The 18868-nt window shown below is 43.5% G+C and overlaps 1 protein-coding gene and 1 pseudogene across 6 annotated transcripts in view; both read left to right on the forward strand.

Annotated features, from left to right (window-relative positions):
- The first annotated feature begins 495 nt into the window (after window positions 1-495).
- Window positions 496-592, forward strand: LOC119867989 (annotated as a pseudogene).
- A 13428-nt stretch (window positions 593-14020) lies between these two features.
- The window catches only part of SPATS2L (spermatogenesis associated serine rich 2 like), a 160786-nt gene continuing 155938 nt past the window's right edge, over window positions 14021-18868 (forward strand). For 2 of the 6 annotated variants that reach the window (XM_038585285.1, XM_038585284.1), the window contains exon 1: window positions 14978-15030. The gene's annotated coding sequence lies outside the window, so the exon portion shown is untranslated. Of the gene's footprint in view, window positions 14114-14968; window positions 15031-18868 lie in introns of those variants that run through there. The other 4 variants (XM_038585290.1, XM_038585291.1, XM_038585283.1 and 1 more) reach the window with 4 other exon arrangements.

The raw sequence follows: 18868 nt of genomic DNA on the forward strand, positions 1-18868 counted from the left end.
ATCACTAAAAACTGGAAACAACACAAAGGTCCATCAATCTGTGAGTGAATAAACAAATTGTGGTATACCAGTACAATAAAATACGATTCAGCAATAAAAAAAGAATGGATTACTGATACATGAAGCAATATGAATAATTAAAATAATTATGATGACTAAAAGAAGCCAGGCCCCAAAGGAGAGTATATAATATAGGAGTTCATTTATAGAAAATTATAGAAGATGGGAACCAGGCTATAGTGACAGAAATTGGATCAGTGGTTGATTGGTGGTGGCAGGGATGGAGAAGATAGAGGGTAGGGAGGACGTGAGGGATGAATCACAAAGGGGCACAAAGAGGCAACTTTTGGGGATATGACTCTGTTCCCCATCTTGGTTGTAGTGAACATTCAACAGGCGTATATATGTCAAAACATCAAATTGTACAATTCAAATGTGTACAATTCTTTGTATGCCAATTATATTTCAGTAAAGTGTTAAATAAATAAAGACTTAGTGCTTGTTTCAGGAGCACATACACTAAAATTGGAATGATACGGTGTGGTCCCCGCACAATGATGACACACAAATTTGTGAAGCATTCCATATTTATAAATATGTACACAAGGGACATTTAAATATGTTTGTTGGAAATATCCAACCATGTTGTCATTTGACAATATTTGCTGAATGTTTCCATGCACTGAAGGTACAAGAAAAGGTCTGAGATGTAACCCCTATAATCCAAAGGCTTTCAGAGTTGTTGGCAAGTTCTCATTTTGAACTTGTGGGGTCTGAGCTGTGTGTGGGATCTATGATACAGATTTAGGATCTAGAAGTCCAGAGCCAAGGACAAGGTATGAGCTGAAGGCATAGATACTGGAGTTGGGATACATCAAGCAAATGTATTTATTTGGAGAAATCACCCAATAGGACACTGTTGTGTACTGGAGCACCAAAAAGATAATGTCTGGGTCTAGTTTTTACTGCTTTGTTCTCTTATTTCCCCAAATAAACATAATCCTATTCTCCTAATTTTGATCAGAATTCATGGCAGGCACCACTTCGTTATTCTTTTTTTCTCCTTCGCTCAAGCTCTCCATTCGAATCGTTATTTCCTTCTAGATCCATCTCTCTCCTTCAAGTGCATCTCTACTCCCTGAAGCTCTCCTCACCATCTTCAGGCATCTTGAAGTCTGGTCCTGACCAGAGTGGGGGTGAGCTGGTGAGTGGGGATTGTAGTATCAGATCAGGGGTAGCCTGCAGAGTTTCATCACCAGACTGTGGGAAGCCAAATGTAGATTGTTCATCCAGACGAGAACTATAGCATCTCATGAAGTCCTCGTAGGTCTTGATATCTTCTACATTCTCTGAAATCTTCACTACCAATGCAGTTACTCTTTAGAGTAATGACCTACCTGGTCATTACTAGCCTGAGATGGCCCTTCTCTGTCCACAGCCACCCAGCACTTGACTGCCACCTCTAGACCATCTGCTATCCTGCCTGTGGCTTATTGGCAAAAGGCAACGTTGGATGGGAGACTTCAGAATCTGGATTGAAGTAGCTTCTTCAGAGAAGTAGGCTTCAAATAGTGTTGCCAGTTTCCCTTTTATCTTATCTCATAGTCCTGGTAACTGTGCCTCTTCCTTCTTCTCCACCTTGTACTAGAACTCTTGAAACAAAATCCCCATCTCTGCTGCTTTCCTATTCCTTAGCACCTGGCTTGTTGGCTGGTTATATCAGACAAGAATTTCAGTTGGTACCAAAGTAGTAAATAACAGTGGCTTAAACAAGATAAAAGTTTATTTTTCTTTCAGGTAAATAACATCCAGAGGTAGACACCCCAGGAATGCTGTAATGGTTCTTCAATGCTCAGGGACCAAGATTCTGTCTTTCTTTCTAAAACAACATTCTTAGCCCTGTTTCTATTTTCAAGGTTGCCTCGGGGCCCCCATTGTCTGTTGAAGCGCTGGCCATCTCTGTTGTCTTTCAAGGAAATAGCAGGAGAAAGAGATAACGGGAGAGGGAGTAGGGGGGGGGGCACATGGCAACTTTTCCTCCTCTTTTTACAGAACCTTCCAGAGAGTTTTACCTAGCAACTGCTGCTTATATTTCATTGGCTAGAAATTAGTTACACGGCCAAACCTTGCTGTGCAAACCAAATAAAACAAAGATTCTAAGTAAGACGGAGAGAATGGATTTTGGATACACAATCAGAAGTCTCTGACAAAATCGCTCAGCTTAGGAACTTTTGCCATTCACATTATATTCCCCTCTTTCCCTGGTCCAGTGTCCTATCCTATCTCCCTGATCCTAATATCTGCTGATGGACTTCTATAAATCTGACTGCCTGCTGATTACCCACCTGGGTCTCCAAATTTTGTCTGTTTCTCTTGCTATATATATAATTGCTGAAATTACTCGATTAGTCCTAATTGGCCTTCCATGCTGTTGACACCATGCTTGGACTTCCTGTCTATGAATTCCTGGTGAGCAGTATTTTCCAGTATTGCCAAAGATGCTTGAAGTTTCCTCAGGGAGAAGAAGATGAACATATTGCACAAGAGGCAAATGTGGGAAAGGGTGATGACAATCACCATGTCAGACAGGAACGCACATCTGGTCTGAGGCAAGCAGATCCTTACCCTGCCTAAACTACAGCATCTTCCTCTTCTCCTTCCCGTCTAATCAGTCCTCCTGTGTGGGATATGCCCCTGTATCCAAGGCCTTCATTCTCAGTTTGGAAACTAGATCGCTATCTTCCAAAATTTCTCCTCATTGTGGCCTCCCTGGCTCAGAATCATTTCTGGTTGTAATTCTTCAGTCTTAGACTTCATCTTAGAAATTATGTTTTCTTGACTGTTTTCCTTCACCTGAGTTGTCAGACACCCATTCTCAATAATAGTATCTCCAGGCTCTACCCTGAGAATGGTGATAAATAAGTTTGCTGGAACAGGATCATCCTGGCTTGAGAAACTCAATTGTTAAACTTGAAATATATTAAAAATAAAAATAAATATATAACGCAGTTGAGATGTTGATAGCTTGAAACTGGCTGCGGTAGGAGTATTTACAACACGGAAATTGGCAGATGCTACCAACTAGGGCCTCTTTTCCCCAAAAAAGTGGTTTACTAGCACATCATTGCTTGTTTCTCCCCAAAATTGTCCCTTGTGCACTCACGTGTGTGTGCACCCCCCACACACACACACACACTCACACACACAGTGGACAGTTGTAGCTCCAGATCTTCACCTCTTAATTCTACCTTAGCTTCCAGCAGCAGATAGCCTTTTACTACGTACCTACAACCAGGATTCAACATTTTGACTCCTACTTAAACACTTTTGATATTCAATAACTGAATGAGAATTGATATTTTTGAAATACATTCTAGACCTTAAATACACTTATCCAAAACTCCTGAGCACACTGTTTGAGAATTGCTAATGTAGCACATCTGTCTACAGATAATACATATAACCATATGCAGGAATCATCTGTGGGGGGAAAACCTATATACCTAAAGTGGCGTTTCAGTAGAGGGATTCATATTATTAGCATCAGAGATGGTTCACCACAGAATATTAACTTCTATGAACTTAATATTTGGAGAAAGAGAGCCAATTAATTATTATAGGTATTTCAGAAAGCCTTGTGCAAACTGTGCAATCAAAAAGCTTCATGAGCCAACCAAAATCGTCAAGTTGCTTTGCCTTTGACAAGAATTATGTCAGTTCAGATAATGCTGTTACCTCATCATGATCAGGAGCTCTGTGACATGTTTCTTTGATGAATAACAATTAAAAAATGAAATATTCCTTATCTTTACAGTATTTTAGTAAATAAAACCATTCAAAATATGGAAGAAAAAATAATAGAAGGATGAAGGAAGGCTGGGGACACTAGACTATGAATTTTTTAGAGGTTGCAAATACGGTGATTAGAAGCACAGGCTCTGGAGCCCGACTGCCTGGGTTTGTATTAGAGCTTTGTCACTTACTAGCTCTACGATTCAGGGCTAGTTACTTCATCTCTCTGTGCCTCAGTTTTCTCACCTATGAAATGGAAATAAAAGCACCTACTTTACATGATTATTGTAAAACCAAAATGAAATACCCCATAAAGTGTTTAGACTGGTGTCTGGTATGTAGCAAATAACTAATAAATATTTGCTCTCATTTTTATTATTAATGCTATTTTTGGAGTGCTTATGATGTGTCAGGAACTACGCTATATGCTTTAGATTGAATCTCTTGTAACAGTATGAGGTAAAAAGTAAAACCCATTTTGTGAGTAAGAAAACAGACCTTCAATGAAATGATGTACCTTTTCCAAGTTATCCTGGCTAGTAAGTGAAAGAGGTTGGCTCAGTGTAGTTTCGGAGTTCCCATTTAAATGATAGAAATGTGTAAAACCAATCCAAGCTGCCTGATATTTAGTATTCTATCGGGAAATTCTTTCTTCATAGTCAGCCGAACCCTTGCATGCTGTAGCATAAACTATTCTGTTCTGTCTTCAGCAGAGTCAGAAAAACTCATCAACATCCCTCTGTTTCCACTCAAAGGCATTAAGTTTCCTTCTGACTTGTTGTCTCCAGGTTTTAACAACACACAGGCTCCAAAGGCCCTCTTCATGAATTCTATTTATTAACCATAGAATAATTTCCACAGAAGTATTTCCACTTTCTTTACTGTAATTTTAAAATTAGACTTTAAATGTAGGGTTCATTCTTAATGTAAGTAGGGTGCTGTATCCTTTGGCTGAACTTGCTTTGTTTATGAAACAGCTGGATATAAGGATCCTTTTCCCCTGTTTTAGACTTCTTATCCCAAATTCTTATCTAGAAGCTGCTGTTCACAAGTTGTCACAACATACTTAATAAGAATTTTTAAAATGTTCAAGTTTTCATTTTGTTTCATCAGGGTAAGTCTAGGTTCATTTACATTTAGTTGTACAATCAGGAAGACTTTTTTTTTTTTTTTTTTTTTTAGGAAGACATTTAAATAGCTGTGTGGACTGGTGTTCTCTAAGAGATGGATATTATGTCATTGTTTATCATTCATTCATTCTCCTTGTCTGGGTCAGCAATGTGCTAGACATCAGGAACAAAGGACAATAGTCCCTGATCACAGGGAGTGTGTACGTTTGTCTCATCAGAGACAAAAATGTGCAATTGCCTAATTACAATGGTAGAGCAAAGTACAGAAATCAACAGGAACATGAGAGAAAGGGGGCAGGAAGATACCCTCAAATGTGGAGATAGTGGGGTCTGATAAAAATCCGTGGTGACTGACCAATCAGAGACCCAGGCTCTAAGTCCATGCTTACTATTTACATCATAATTATGCCATCCATTATGGTTGAATGGTACTCCTCCCATGAAAACATATGTTGGAGTCCTACCTACCCCCAGCACCTCAGAATGGGATCTTACTTGGTGATGGGGTCATTAAAGTGAAGTCACTAGGGTGGACAAATCCAAAAGAGAGGAATTGGGATGCAAAGACAGATGCGCATGATGGGAAGACAATGTGAAGACATAGGGAGAAGTCAGCCATCTACCAGCCAAGGAACACATCTTTCCTTCATCAGTCCTGCTGACACCTTGATCTTGGACTTCTGGCCTCCAGAGCTGTGAGGCAATACATTCCTGTTATTTAAGCCACCCACCCAGTCTGTGGTACTTGGTTATGGAGGCCCTACCAGACTAACAGAGCACTGTGCTGTCATAAGCATACCTCACATCACAGGCTCCACTCTGGGTGAGGCGCTCAAAGTACAACCAACCATAAAACTGTCTGCATCTGCCTTTGGCTCATTTGTATGCTATGACTCAGAGGAATCTTGAGGTTTCTTTAAATAGTGACTTTGAGTCTACAAGATTCCTTTATCCTCTTTAGTGTGGATACCACCCATGGGCCTTTGTTTGTTTATAAGGTAAGAAATATACAAGTATATGGGGAATTCTGGAGTACAAGCAATACCCAATGGGTAAAACCTTACAGTAAGTAACAGATCACTATGGCACTACTTAAGATAAATGGTTAATAAACACAAAAAAGATGTTCTGTCTCACATGTAATCAGATTTGTGACAAAAGTACTCTTGGTAAATGGAAGAGGCTACTACACATCAGAGAACCAACAAATGCACGCATCCAGAGTGAATGACGGCCTGTTCGCATATATCACACACACACCACTGCCATTTGTCCTCCTGTTGAATGAACCTGGAATTATCATCCTGGAATACACAGGGACATGTGACCTTTAAAACCAAAAACCAAAAAAACCCACCTTCCGTTGTATATATTCACTTTAGGCAATAGCTTCTGAGGAGAGATTTTTAACCTGGAAAAACTCTGAGGCCGTGAAAAGATAACCTAATATTTAGCTCCTGGATAGACTAAGCAAGTTCAGCCAAAGGACATTATTTGTTTTGGGGTTTTTGTTGTTGTTGTTTCCAGCATGTTTTGCCCTTAGGTCGGCAGGGTTCCCCTTTCTTTTCTCATCCCGAGTCTTTCTCTCCCTGGAAAATTTCCAAGCAGAACCCTGGTTCCAGGTCCTAACAGCCCCATCTGCCGCCACTGGAACTCAGAGGGATGACTCATTCCTGTGTGTTTGCCTCAGCAAGCTCTTCAACAAGACTTCGTTCCTCTGTCCTTCCATCCCTCAACCCCTCGGCCTTGGCCAGTGTCCACAGTGGGCTTTTCTTTGTCTTTCTTGATTTCTGTCCTTCTACTGTAAAAGAAAAAAAACTAAGTATGAAAACCATATACATAGGGGAAAAAGGAAGTGAATAAGGTTAAAAATGGAAGCCCCTCCTTCCAAGGATTATCAGTAGCATCAATGTGCACATCCTTCAAGGTACACAGATTCCTGTTCCTTCTCCCCTTTTTAAGAGTGTGTTCTCTACATATTGTTCTGACTGGCTCTTATCACTCAAAAATATGTCAGCAAACATATATCTCCCTCATTTTTAACAGCTATTATTCCACAGTGTAGATGGATTACATTTATTTAACCATCCCTCTACTCCTAAATGTTGAGGTGTGGTCCGGTTTTTTTGGCTCTTACAAATGGTACTATAATAGACATACAATATAAATATATTTTGCACATTTAGTGTTTCTGTAGGACAAAATACTTGTGATGGAAATGCACGGTCAAAGCATATATGCATTTTTAATATTTATAGATGCTACAAATTACTTAACAGAATTTTTATCAGTTCACACCCCAGTCAGTTGAGTATGCAAGTTGTTACTTCTCATACACACTCATGAACACTTGATATTAAAGCTTTTTTTTTTGCCAAGCCAGTAAGAAAAAAGTGCTATCTTGTTTTTACTTACACTCTGATTATCGGTGAGATAGAGTATGTTTTCATATGCTTATTATCACATAGTCCTTCTTTTGAGAATTATTTCCCCATATCTCAGGTCCATTTTCTTATTTTGCTCATTTTCATTTTGCTGCTTCTTTTCCCTATTAATTTCGAGAAGCTATTTGTTGTTCAACTTCTTCCTGTTGTGTATATATGTTGTATATATATCTTCTCCCATTAGGTAGCATTGTTTATGGTACCCTTTGCTGCATAGATATGTTATTTTTTTGTACTCAAATCTGTTTAATCTTTTCTGTTAATTTCTAGAGTTTTTATAAAGATCACTAATATTGTGAGTCGGCTATATTTTCTTACAGTCATTTCTATTTTCCTTTGTTTAGGTTATTAATCCATCTGGAATTTCTTCTGGAACATAGAATAAGATAATGTTTTAGTTATGCTTAACAGGTTTGTTTTTCTTTCTTTTTTTTTTTTTTTTACAAAGATAACAATTCCCTGTCGGTGGTCCACAAGTAGCTACCATAGAGTGACTCAGAGATTCAGGCTCCTTTCATCTTTACTCTCCTCCAGTAAGTAATCAGCAAATTACCATTCAGGACACACTGACACACTGCCTATTTTTGTAAATAGAGTTTTATTAGATCACAACCATATCCATTTGTACACAGAGTCTATGACTGCTTTCCTATAAAACAGAGTTGAGTAGTTGCGATAAAGACTTTATGACCCACAAAGCCTAAAATGTTTACTATATGGCCCTTTGTGGAAAACGTTTGCTGACTCTTGCTCTAGAGACCCAAGCTCCTGAGTTTTACATGGCAGATTAAAAAGAGAGATCATGTAGTGGAGTATAAAACGTTCCATTGGTCAGAATTCAGTCACGTGGCCTCACCTAACTACACAAGAGGTGGGGAAATGTGAATTAGTTGTGCCCCCACAATGAAAGAAAACAGATTTGTGGAATTGTTAGCCAATACCTTACACAGTGTACCCTGCAATGATTTTTTTTTCTTCCTCTCTACTTTTAATCAGAATAGGCTAGCATATGCTACAGAAACATTACAACTCCTAAATCTCAGTAGCTTAGAACAACAAGGTTTATTTTCTTGCTGGTACTACATATCCAGTGAGGGTGAGCAGGGGTGGCATTGCTCATTGTTGCAGTAAGCCAAGCCAAGAATTTGATTCTGGAGCCTGGGAGGATTATGCATTGTGGGAAACCCAGAGTGGGAGCTGACTCTAGAGGAGAGAGGAGGTGCTGGGTTCTCAGAGCTTTGGCTTGGGGCAGTGGCCGGTAGGCAGCAGGGCTGCCTCTTAGGAGGCTGCTTCTAGGGGCACAGGGGACTTTTCCCAAGGACCACTGCCTGGTTGTAGTAGAACCAGGCATCACCTTGTAGTAGTAGAACCACCCATAGTGGTAGAACCACCACCAGTAGAACCACCAACACCTTGCTGGTTGTAGTAGTGGAGGGCAAAGAGAGTGTGGTGATGTGTGAACCTCTTCACTTCTGCCCGGAACCGATACTCATCACTTGAAAGCAAGTTGTAAAGCTCCACTGTACTTCAGTGGCATGGAGAAGTGCATCCTACCATGTGCTTCAAAAGAAGCAGGGCTAGAATATTTGTGGACAGCCCTAATACATGCTACACTCACACACAAACAACACATTCATCTCCTCCCTAAGGGAAATCACCAGTTTCCACTCAGTCACTCCACCTAGTCAAAGTCAAGGATCTCTAAATGATGACTCTCCAGCAGGTCTGAATAGTGGTTTGGAGCCTAGTAGTCTAGCGGTCTTAGATTAAAGCCTAGCAACTAAAATCACTCTCTGTCCCCATTACATATTCAGATGCCAAAATTGTTATAGAGACAACAACTAATCATGGCCTGTAACGGCCTTCTGGGATCTGAGCCGTTTGCATGAGTGTGAACCCTGCTCTGAATGTGCAGAGAATCAGGAGCCAGCACAATCTAGGGGGGTGGAATATGGCACTTTGCTGAAATCAATACTGCAGGAAAAGAGCCTCATTGAGGATAGGTCAGTGTTGCCCCACACTTATAATTAAGTACATTGGATAAAGGGTTTGAGTGACAATATAGGGGAAAGCGCATTAAAAACACCTTTATAGAAATATTTGAATATGTAAACTAGCATAATTTGTTCATCCCTAAGAGAACATTTACTCTTAGGATTCTTGTTTGTTTTCTTAAGAAAAGACCTTCATTGTTCTATTTGATTTAGAAAACAGTAAAAAGAGGTTCATGGATTATAATTATAGAGAATCATTTTTGAACAACAGTGTCATCCTAGCATTAGACAGGTAATCCCCAGATAAAAATTTCAAATGATACAATTTTTCAGATAAATTTTCAATATCTGATTCAAACACTGATATTCCAATATTTTTCCATATCTATTTCTTTCAACTTTTACATCTCCATGCAATTATAGAAGTGCAATTTGTATGTTTTTAAAATCATTTATGCTTAATTCATCAAAATACTGCTTTGTGAGTTATTTGATGCGCAAAAAAAGTTTTTTTTACATACTTTTCAATAAGCATTTAAAACCCTCTGTCCCAGAAACAGGAGAAATTTTCATTTTTTCCAGAGTAAATAATTATTTTCTTTAGTTACTTTATAATTGTCTTTCCATGGGCTAGGCCATTCCCAGGAGATGATTAATTTTAGTCCAGTTTGTTGTACAGTGGCCACAACTACACAGCTATTCTCCATTTGTCTTTTTTCATCAATTCAATGCTGTAACATTTTGCTCTCAATACACATGCCAGTTACTCTGATAGCTACTACCTACTTGGTGGGAAATAGCCCTCAAATGCAAAATGCCATGTATGGGCTTCTGAAAACTCTTCCCGCTGGTCATATTCAGTTCTTGAAAGCATTTTTCTTTCAGATTTTACTAAACCAGTTAGATTTGGGAAGAGAATGAAGTGGTGGAGGAAAGGAATAAAGACTGAGTTCAATGTTATTTCCAAAGCCTTCCCAGGAAAACAATTTATTATTCACTTTGGAATTCTAATTATAGAGATAACCCCTCTAATTAAATGAATTATTTGGCCACAGAACCTAAAATGTACATCAAATTTAAGTCTAATTGCCACAAGTTATCTTTTACACCTAAGTTTAATAAGCAATGGGATGTTTATCCTTCATATTTCTATGTAATACGGCTTCTCAATGCAAGTTTTTCTATCCACGGCACAGGTAGGGCCAGACTGTATAGATAAAAATCCTCATTCCACCATTTGCCAGCTAAATAACTTAAGCAAGTTTAAAAAAAAAAAAGTTATTTAAATTAAATTAATTAACATATAATGTATTATTGGTTTCAGAGGTAGAGGTCAATGATTCAATGATTCATCAGTCTTACATAACACTCAGTGCTCATTTCATCACATGCCCTCCTCAATGTCCATCACCCAGCCACACCATTTCCCCCCCTCCAGTGGCCCTCAGTTTGTTTCCTACGATTAAGAGTCTTTTGTGGTTTGTCTCCCTCTCTGATTTCATTTTGTTTTATTTTTTCCTCTCTTTCCTTTGGGACCTCTGTTTTTTCTTAAATTCCACATATGAGTGAGATCATATAATTGTTTTTCTCTGATTTACTTATTTCACCTAGCATAATATCTTCTAGTTCCATCCATGTCATTGCAAATGGCAAGATTTCATGTTTTTTTTTTTTTTTTTTGTGGCTGAGTAGTAGTCCGTTTATATATATATATATGCCACATCTTCTTTATCCATTCATCTATCGGTGGACATCTAGACTCTCCATGGGTTGACTATTGTGGACATTGCTGCTATAAACATTGGGGTGCAGGTGCCCCTTCAGATCACATTTGTAATCTTTGGGGTAAATACCCAATAGTGCAATTGCTTGGTCATAGGGTAGCTCTATCTTCAACTTTTTGAGGAACCTCCATACTGTTTTCCCGAATGGCTACACCAGCTTGCATTCCCACGTGTAAGAGTGTTCCCTTTTCTCCACGTCCTGGCCAACATCTGTCATTTCCTGACTTGTTCATTTTAGCCATTCTGACTGGTGTGAGGTGGTATCTCATTGTGGTTTTGATGTGTATTTCCCTGATGCTGAGTGATGTGGGGCATTTTATCATGTGTGTCTGTTGGCCATTTGTATGTCTTCTTTGAAGAAATGTCTGCTCCTGTCTTCTATTCCTTGATTAGATTATTTGTTCTTTGGGTGTTGAATTTCATAAGTTCTTTATAGATTTTGGATCCTAGTCCTTTATCTGAGGTGTCATTTGCAAATATCTTCTATTCTGTAGGTTGCCTTTTGGTTTTGTCCAGTGCTTCCCTTTCTTTGCAGAAGCTTTTTATCTTTACGAAATATCAGTAGTTCAATTGGCCTTTGTTTCCCTTGGCTTTGGAGACGCGTCTAGCAAGAAGTTGCTGTGGCCAAGGTTCATGGAGGTGGCTGCCTGTGTTCTCCTCTAGGGTTTTGATGAATTCTGGTCTTTAGGAATTTAGGTCTTTCATTCATTTGGAGTCTATTTTTGTATATGGTGTGAGGAAATGGTCCAGTTTCATTCTTCTGCATGTGGCTGTCCAATTTTCCCAGTATCATTTGTTGAAGAGATTGTCTTTTCCTATGGATAGTCTTTCCTGCTTTGTCAAAGATTGGTTGACCATAATGTTGAGGGTCCATTTCTGGGTTCTCTATTCTGTTCCATTGATCTATATGTCTGTTTTGTGCCAGGACCATGCTGTCTTGATGATTACAGCTTTGCAATAGAGCTTGAAGTCTGGAATTCTAATGCCACCAGCTTGCTTTCTCAATAATCCTTTGGCAATGTGAGGTCTTATCTGGTTCTAAAAAATTTTAGGATAATTTGTTCCAACTATGTGAAATAAGTTGATGCTATTTTGATAGAGATTGCATTGAATGTATGGATTGCTCTAGGTAGCACAAACATTTTAACAATATTTGTTCTTCCAATCCATGAGCATGGAACTTTTTTCCATTTCTTTGCGCCTTCCTCAATTTCTTTCGTGAGTATTCTATGGTTTTCTGAGTCCAGATCTTTTGCATCTTTGGTTAGGTTTATTACTAGGTATCTTATGGTTTTGGGACCAAATGGAACAGACCCATAACCAGCAAAGAAACTGAAGGAGTAATCAAAAAGCTCCCAACAAACATGAGTCTAGGGCCAGATGGCTTCCCAGGGAAACTCTACCAAACATTTAAAGAAGAATTAATACCTATTCTACTAAAGCTGTTTCAAAAAAATAAAAGTGGAAAGAAAACTTCCAAACTCTTTCTATGAGGCAAGCATTACCTTGATCTCAACACCAGACAAAGGCCCCACCAAAAAGAAGAATTACAGACCAAAATCCCTGATGAACATGGATGCCAAAAATTTCACCAAAATACTAGCTAATAGTATCCAACAGTGTATTAAGAGGATTATTCACCACAACCAAGTGGGATTCATACCTGGGCTGCCAGGATGGTTCAACATCTGCAAATCAATCAATGGGATACACTACATTAATAAAAGAAAGGACAAGAACCACAGGATCCTCTTGATAGATGCAGAAAAAGCATTTGACAAAGTACAACATCCTTTCTTGATTAAAACTTTTCAGTGTAGGGATGGAGAGAACATACCTCCATAGCATTAAAGCCCTCTGTGAAAAGCCCAAAGCGAATACCATTCTCAATGGGTAAAAACAGAGCTTTTTCCTTAAGGTCAGGAACACGACAGGGATGTCCACTATCACCACTGTGGTTCAACATAGTACTAGAAGTCCTCCCCTCAGCAATCAGACGACAAAACGAAATAATAGGCATCCAAATTGACAAAGAAGAAGCCAAACTCTCTCTGCACTGTATGGAAAAACCCAAAAGACCTCACCCCCAAATTGAAAGAACTCCTACAGGAATTCAGCAAAAAAAAAAAAAAAAAAAAAAAAAAAAAGGCAGGATCTAAAATCAATGCACAGAAGTCCGTTGCATTTCTACACACTAGCAATGAGACAGAAGAAAGAGAAAATAAGGGGGTCAATAGCTTAGGCAAGTTATTTGATTTCTCCATGCCTCAGTTGCTTTATTTGCAAACAAAAACAAAAACAAACAAAAAAAGAAAACAGAGAGAGAGGAGAGAGAGAAATCGTATCTACCGGATAGGATTGTTTGAAGACCTAATGAGTTAGCACATATAAAGCACTTACAAATGTTTAAATTATGTGATCAACACACAAGCTCAGTGGAACAAGAACCACCACCACCACCAGGCCACGTAAGTAAGTTCCTCCACTTTGAGCTCCTCTATTCATCCTGGCTGTGCTTTGCCGACACAGGCACGTAACCTCGGCAGATCTGCACTTGACCAGAGAGGGGTCGGATTTTACGTCCGATTGTGAAGTCCTAAACACGGAACGACGAGCCGTTCTGTACACTCTCTGGACCCATCGCGCAGCGTGGGAGACACAAGCCACCCGGGTCTGGTGCTCGTCGGGGGCCGCCGAGAAAACAGTTACTAGTATTGAGAGAAAGGGAGGCTAGGAAGTCCCCCTTTTCAAAGAAATCAACGGAGCTGGGAGCGCTGCCGGCGGCTCAGTCCCGCGCCCCGGGAAGAGCGCTGAGGGACCGCCTCTGCCGCCGGCTCCCGCGCTGCCAGGTGGAGGCCGTGCGCGCGCCCAGGTGTCTCCGCAACTTGGTGGCTGCGCGCGGCAGTGACCCAGCCGCCGGCGCCCGGTGGGAGCGGCAGCCAGAGAGGCGAGCGGCGGGGACGCTCGGGGTGAGCGTTGCCAAGGGGGCACCGGCGCCCCGGCACTTTCTCAGCGCCTGGTTCTCCGGGTCCTTCCGGAATCGGCATCTTTGTTTGGGCTTCGCGCTGGGCTCGGCGCCGCGGGGCACCACTGCCTTCCCCGCGGAGGAGCATCCTGCAGCGGCGGACGGTGCTGGGGGCGGCGGGAAAGTGCACCCCCCGGGTGGGAGCCGGCTCTTGGGGCGCGCAAGGCGGGAGGCAAGGTCTCTGAGTGGGGGGCGGGGGGCAAAGTGCATCCCCCCCCGGGATGGGAGGCCGGCTCTTGGGGCGCACAAAGGGGGCGAGGCAAGGTCTCTGAATGGGGGGCGGGGGGCAAAGTTCACCCCCCCCGGGATGGGAGGCCGGCTCTTGGGGCGCGCAAGGGGGGGAGGCAAGGTCTCTGAGTGGGGGAGGGGGGGGCCCGGGGCGGGGGGCAGGCGAGGAGCTAGGTGCGGGGCAGGCAGGCAAAGTGCGGAAGCCGTACGGGGATGCTTCTAGAAAGTGGGGTGGGAGAAGGAGCTGGGGCGGGCGTGGGGAGGGAAGGCATCCGTGTCAGAGCGTGCGTGCGAGCCGATGCAGAACCCGAGGGGCGGGAGCGGCTCCGAGTGTGCGGGCGGGAGCGGGGGGCGCCGGCTCGGGTGTGCGCGCCCGGGTGAGTGACACCGAGGGGCGGGCTGGCCGGCGGCCGGCGGGCGGGGGCAGCCGCGAGGGGCGGGAGCGTCCCTGCGTGGAGCGGGCCGCGCCGGAGTTGAGTCGGGGCCGGCGTCCAGCCCGGGGGCCGAGGCGGCTGCGCCCTCCGCCGCGAGCGCCCGCAGCCCCGGGCCAGCTCCGCTCGCCGCGGGCCCGCCCTCCGCCCGCAGGGGCCGCCCCGCCGGCCCGGGACAGAGCGGCCGGCGCTCGGCGCGGAGGTAAGCCGGTCCCCCGCGCTCCTCGCCCCCGCCTCGTCCCCCTCCTCGTCCCCCTCCTCCTGCTCCTCGTCCTCGTCCTCGTCCTCGTCCTCGTCCTCGTCCCCGCGCGCCGGGCCCGGGCCGGGCTGCGGGGCTGCGGGGCCGCGGGGCCGCGGGGCCGCGGCGGGGCCTGGGCGGCCGGGACGGAGGCTCGGCCGGGGCCCCGCGTTCCGCCGCCGCCGGGCCGCCCAGCCCCCGCCGCCTCCCGGGGCGCTGGGTGTGGCCCCCGCTCGGCGCCGACGCGCGCTGGCGGCTCAGACCGGACGCGGAGGTCGCCGTCCTTCCTTTCCCGGGCCGGCCGGGCGGGCGGCGGGCGCGCTGGGGAGGCGGGCGGCCGCCGCGCTCAGCCCGGGACCCGCCCGCCGAGCCTCGCCGCCCGCCCGCCCGCCCGGCGCGAGCGCCCCCTTGGCCTCGCGGAGCGGAGAGCTCGCCCGGAGCCCGGAGCCCGGAGTGCGCGCCCGGCGGGAGCGGGATGCGCGCCCCCTCCCCGCGATGCCCCGCGATGCCCCGCGATGGGCCGCGGGCAGGTGCGGGCAGGTGCGGGCGCCCGGGGCGGCGGGACCCCGGGTCCGCGGAGAGCGCCCCTCGCGCCCCGGGCACGCGCCCCCCCCCCCCCGGCCCTGCCCGCGCGCGCTCCTCCGCCCGGGGGCTCCGCGCTCCCTGCGGACGTGCGGCCCCAGGTGACGCCTCACCTGCCCGGGGCCGCCCCCGAGGCTTCCCATCCTCGCAGGGGCGGCGGCCGGCGCTCGGGCCCGGGGTGCGCGCCAACTTCCCGGGCCCCGCTCCCCGCCGCGCCGGGTCCGCTCGCAGGACTCCTCCCGTGCAGCGCCTTGCCCGGAGGCGGCCCGCGATCCGCAGCTCGAGCGCCGGTGAACAAACCCTTGAACTTCAAACACAGCCTCTTTCTTTACAGAAAATGTGATCTGTGATATTTTGCACTTGCTTTTTTTTTTTCTTTTAAATGTGAACCTTATGTGAAAAACTTTTGCCAGTCCTATCAAAACTAAGAGAAAAAAAAAAAAAGAAAGAAAACCGACTCAAATTGTAGAGCCTATGCAGAGGAAGAAAAGGCTTTATTCCAATATTTTAAAGAGTATCGTCGTGCGACCTTTTAGGATGTCGTCTTAGTGTGTCTTAGAGGAACAGTTCATTGCCATTCTGATTGATTGTGTTTTCTACAGATTAAGCAGATGGGCAAGATGGCAGGGAAAAGAAGGGACAGGAAGTCAGAAATTGCTTCATTCTAAAAAAAATAAAAAAAGAATAGTCAAGCAGCAAATCCAATTATTGTGAAAGATATTCTGAAAATAAAGACTAAGATTGCTTTCTGGATAAAGTATTTCATTGGCTTTATTATTGTTTTTTTTTTTTTTAGATTTAAATTCAATTAGCCAACAGCTTTGGCTTTATAAAATTGTATCACTTAACTAGAAAGAAAAAACAGTGTGTTGTATGCATGGGGGCAGTTTTGTCAAGCAACTGAACTGTTTAAAAATATCTGTGTATGATAATATTTATTGGATCTTTAGCTGGGGAAAAATCAACTTTAGGAATGATTTTCTATTTGAACAAGGCAAATATTGCTGCAGCCTCTAATAAGTATTTTGGATTAAACTCAGGCTTTGCTAGAACCTATTTTATGGAGGAAGAGAATGTAAAACCTGTCGAGTTCTGTATCTGTGTGGCTTTATTTTTAAGATTTTATTTATTTGAGAGAGAGGAGAGAGGGCATGGACAGAGGGAAGGGGGAGAGGGAGAAGCAGACTCCCCTCTGAGCAAGGAGCTCCGCAGCACTGGATCTTAGGATCCTGGGATCATGACCTGAGCTGAAGGCAGATGCTTAACCGACTCAGCCACCCAGGCCCCCCTCCATGTGGCTTTAAACACACACACACACACACACACACACACACTAGACTAGCCCCAAAGATAATTTGCATAAAAATACAGATCACTTGAATGCAGGGAATATTTAAGAGGATAGTAAAATCTCAGCATCTGGGAAAGGAATATATTGGCAATTTTCTTTCTCCCTTTAATCCTTGCCTCTGAAAATATTAAGTCATTTCCAAGAATCAGCATAGTTTAACATACTAATTTGAGCAGGCAAGATCATAAACTCCTTTTGTATTCATGTGGTTTGGGGGGAGCTCCCTAATGAAAGTCTTAAATTGATTGTTTCTGTGCTCCCACTGATTTTCAAGTGGCCATTGTGAGGATGGGCTTGTGAAGCTGTTCTACCTACCACTTCATAATGATCAGGGAAAGAAAATGCTTAGGCCACACCATCGCAGGCTTTGAAGCGCTGCCAGTCGGGAGCATCTCATAGATCAATTTTGCTGTGCAGATGGAAATACTTGCCATAAGAAGTTAAGCTTTAGCGATGTCTCATTTTGGGTTCTAACTTCTATCAGTTTCTCAGTCAGTGACCATAGAATTGTACTGCCCTTAACAATGAGTATTCATTTATGGCTTATGTGCGAAGGGCGCCTTGGTGGTCTTTCTTCTATTCTCTTTACACAGTTTTATTTTTTTTTATTTTTATTTTTTTTCTTTACACAGTTTTAATCAGCATCTCATGATGTGAGCCAGGATGAGAACTTTTGGGTACAGTGTTGATGAAATGGAAGAAGTTGGGGTAGCTCATAGTAAGATCCAAGTGGCCGCCACCTGTCTGGCCATATGATAAAAGTGGAGTGAGTTTTAGATAATAATAGATATTGCCTACTCACTGCCCTGTCATCTTCTGTAGACCCTTTCCTGACTCTGATAATTGAATCTTATGGCTGTTACAATTTTTGTACACAGAGTAGTCGCTTTTATCAGCATGGCACAGAACATGAGAGCAGATATATAATATGGCAAGATTTAAGTGATGGAGTCTGTTTATTGATTTCTGAATGATTGTGCGTAATTCAGCTAATCAATTCATTCCATCCCTGTTCTGCCTTAGAATGTAATCACGCAATTAAAATATGATTTTCTTGATACAAACAGTTAAAAACCCAGTACACATAATTAGAGAAGAAAAACAAACCTTTCTTTTTTCTTTCCTTTTTTTGAAGTAGTCTGCTATGAAGGTGTTATTTCCTTGACACATCAAAATGGCTAATTTGGAGTTGTGATGCTTGTTATGTAAATAGGCCATATGTTGAATTTCTACAGAAGTTTCTTCGTTCAGTGTTGTGGTAATGGATAGGATCCCCTAAGTACCATAACTAAGAAACATCGTCTGTGAAGATGTATCTCTCTACTATTTATATCATTCCTGTTATTTTTGTTTAATAGCTGGTGTTTTTATTTTCTAATAAAATATTCTTAGATGCGATGGTGTTATCCTTACAGCATATACATTTTTATCTCTAGCTCTGATGCAAACTCTGCTCCTGTTTATGCACCTGTTTCATGGTGGGTGTCCTGCTGTCAGACTAACCCTGCTGTGTGCCTGATAACAAACTTTGCATATTCTCTGCTAAACCTGTGCCTTCCACAATGAAAAGACTTCCCTTTGCCTGATACTCAGGGTTCTTTTCATCGCCCAGGTCCTGTGAACTTTTGCTTTGTAATAGTTTCTCTGAGCCAGTCCCCACAATCTCCTCTGCATTCCTCACTCTTCCTGAGAGCTCAGGTCCTTGGCCATCACTGTTCTGGAATGGCTAGAGCCAGCTACATCTTGATCTCTTAGTAAGTTGTCCCCACTTTGCGTGCTTCCACCGCACCAGCCTTCCTAAACTCTTCTCGTTGGAACTCCTGTCCAGGGACTGTCTTACTGGAAGACTGTGTTGACCTCAGGTTTATC

Source organism: Canis lupus, chromosome 37, assembly GCF_011100685.1.
Source record: "Canis lupus familiaris isolate Mischka breed German Shepherd chromosome 37, alternate assembly UU_Cfam_GSD_1.0, whole genome shotgun sequence".
NCBI lineage: Eukaryota > Metazoa > Chordata > Mammalia > Carnivora > Canidae > Canis > Canis lupus.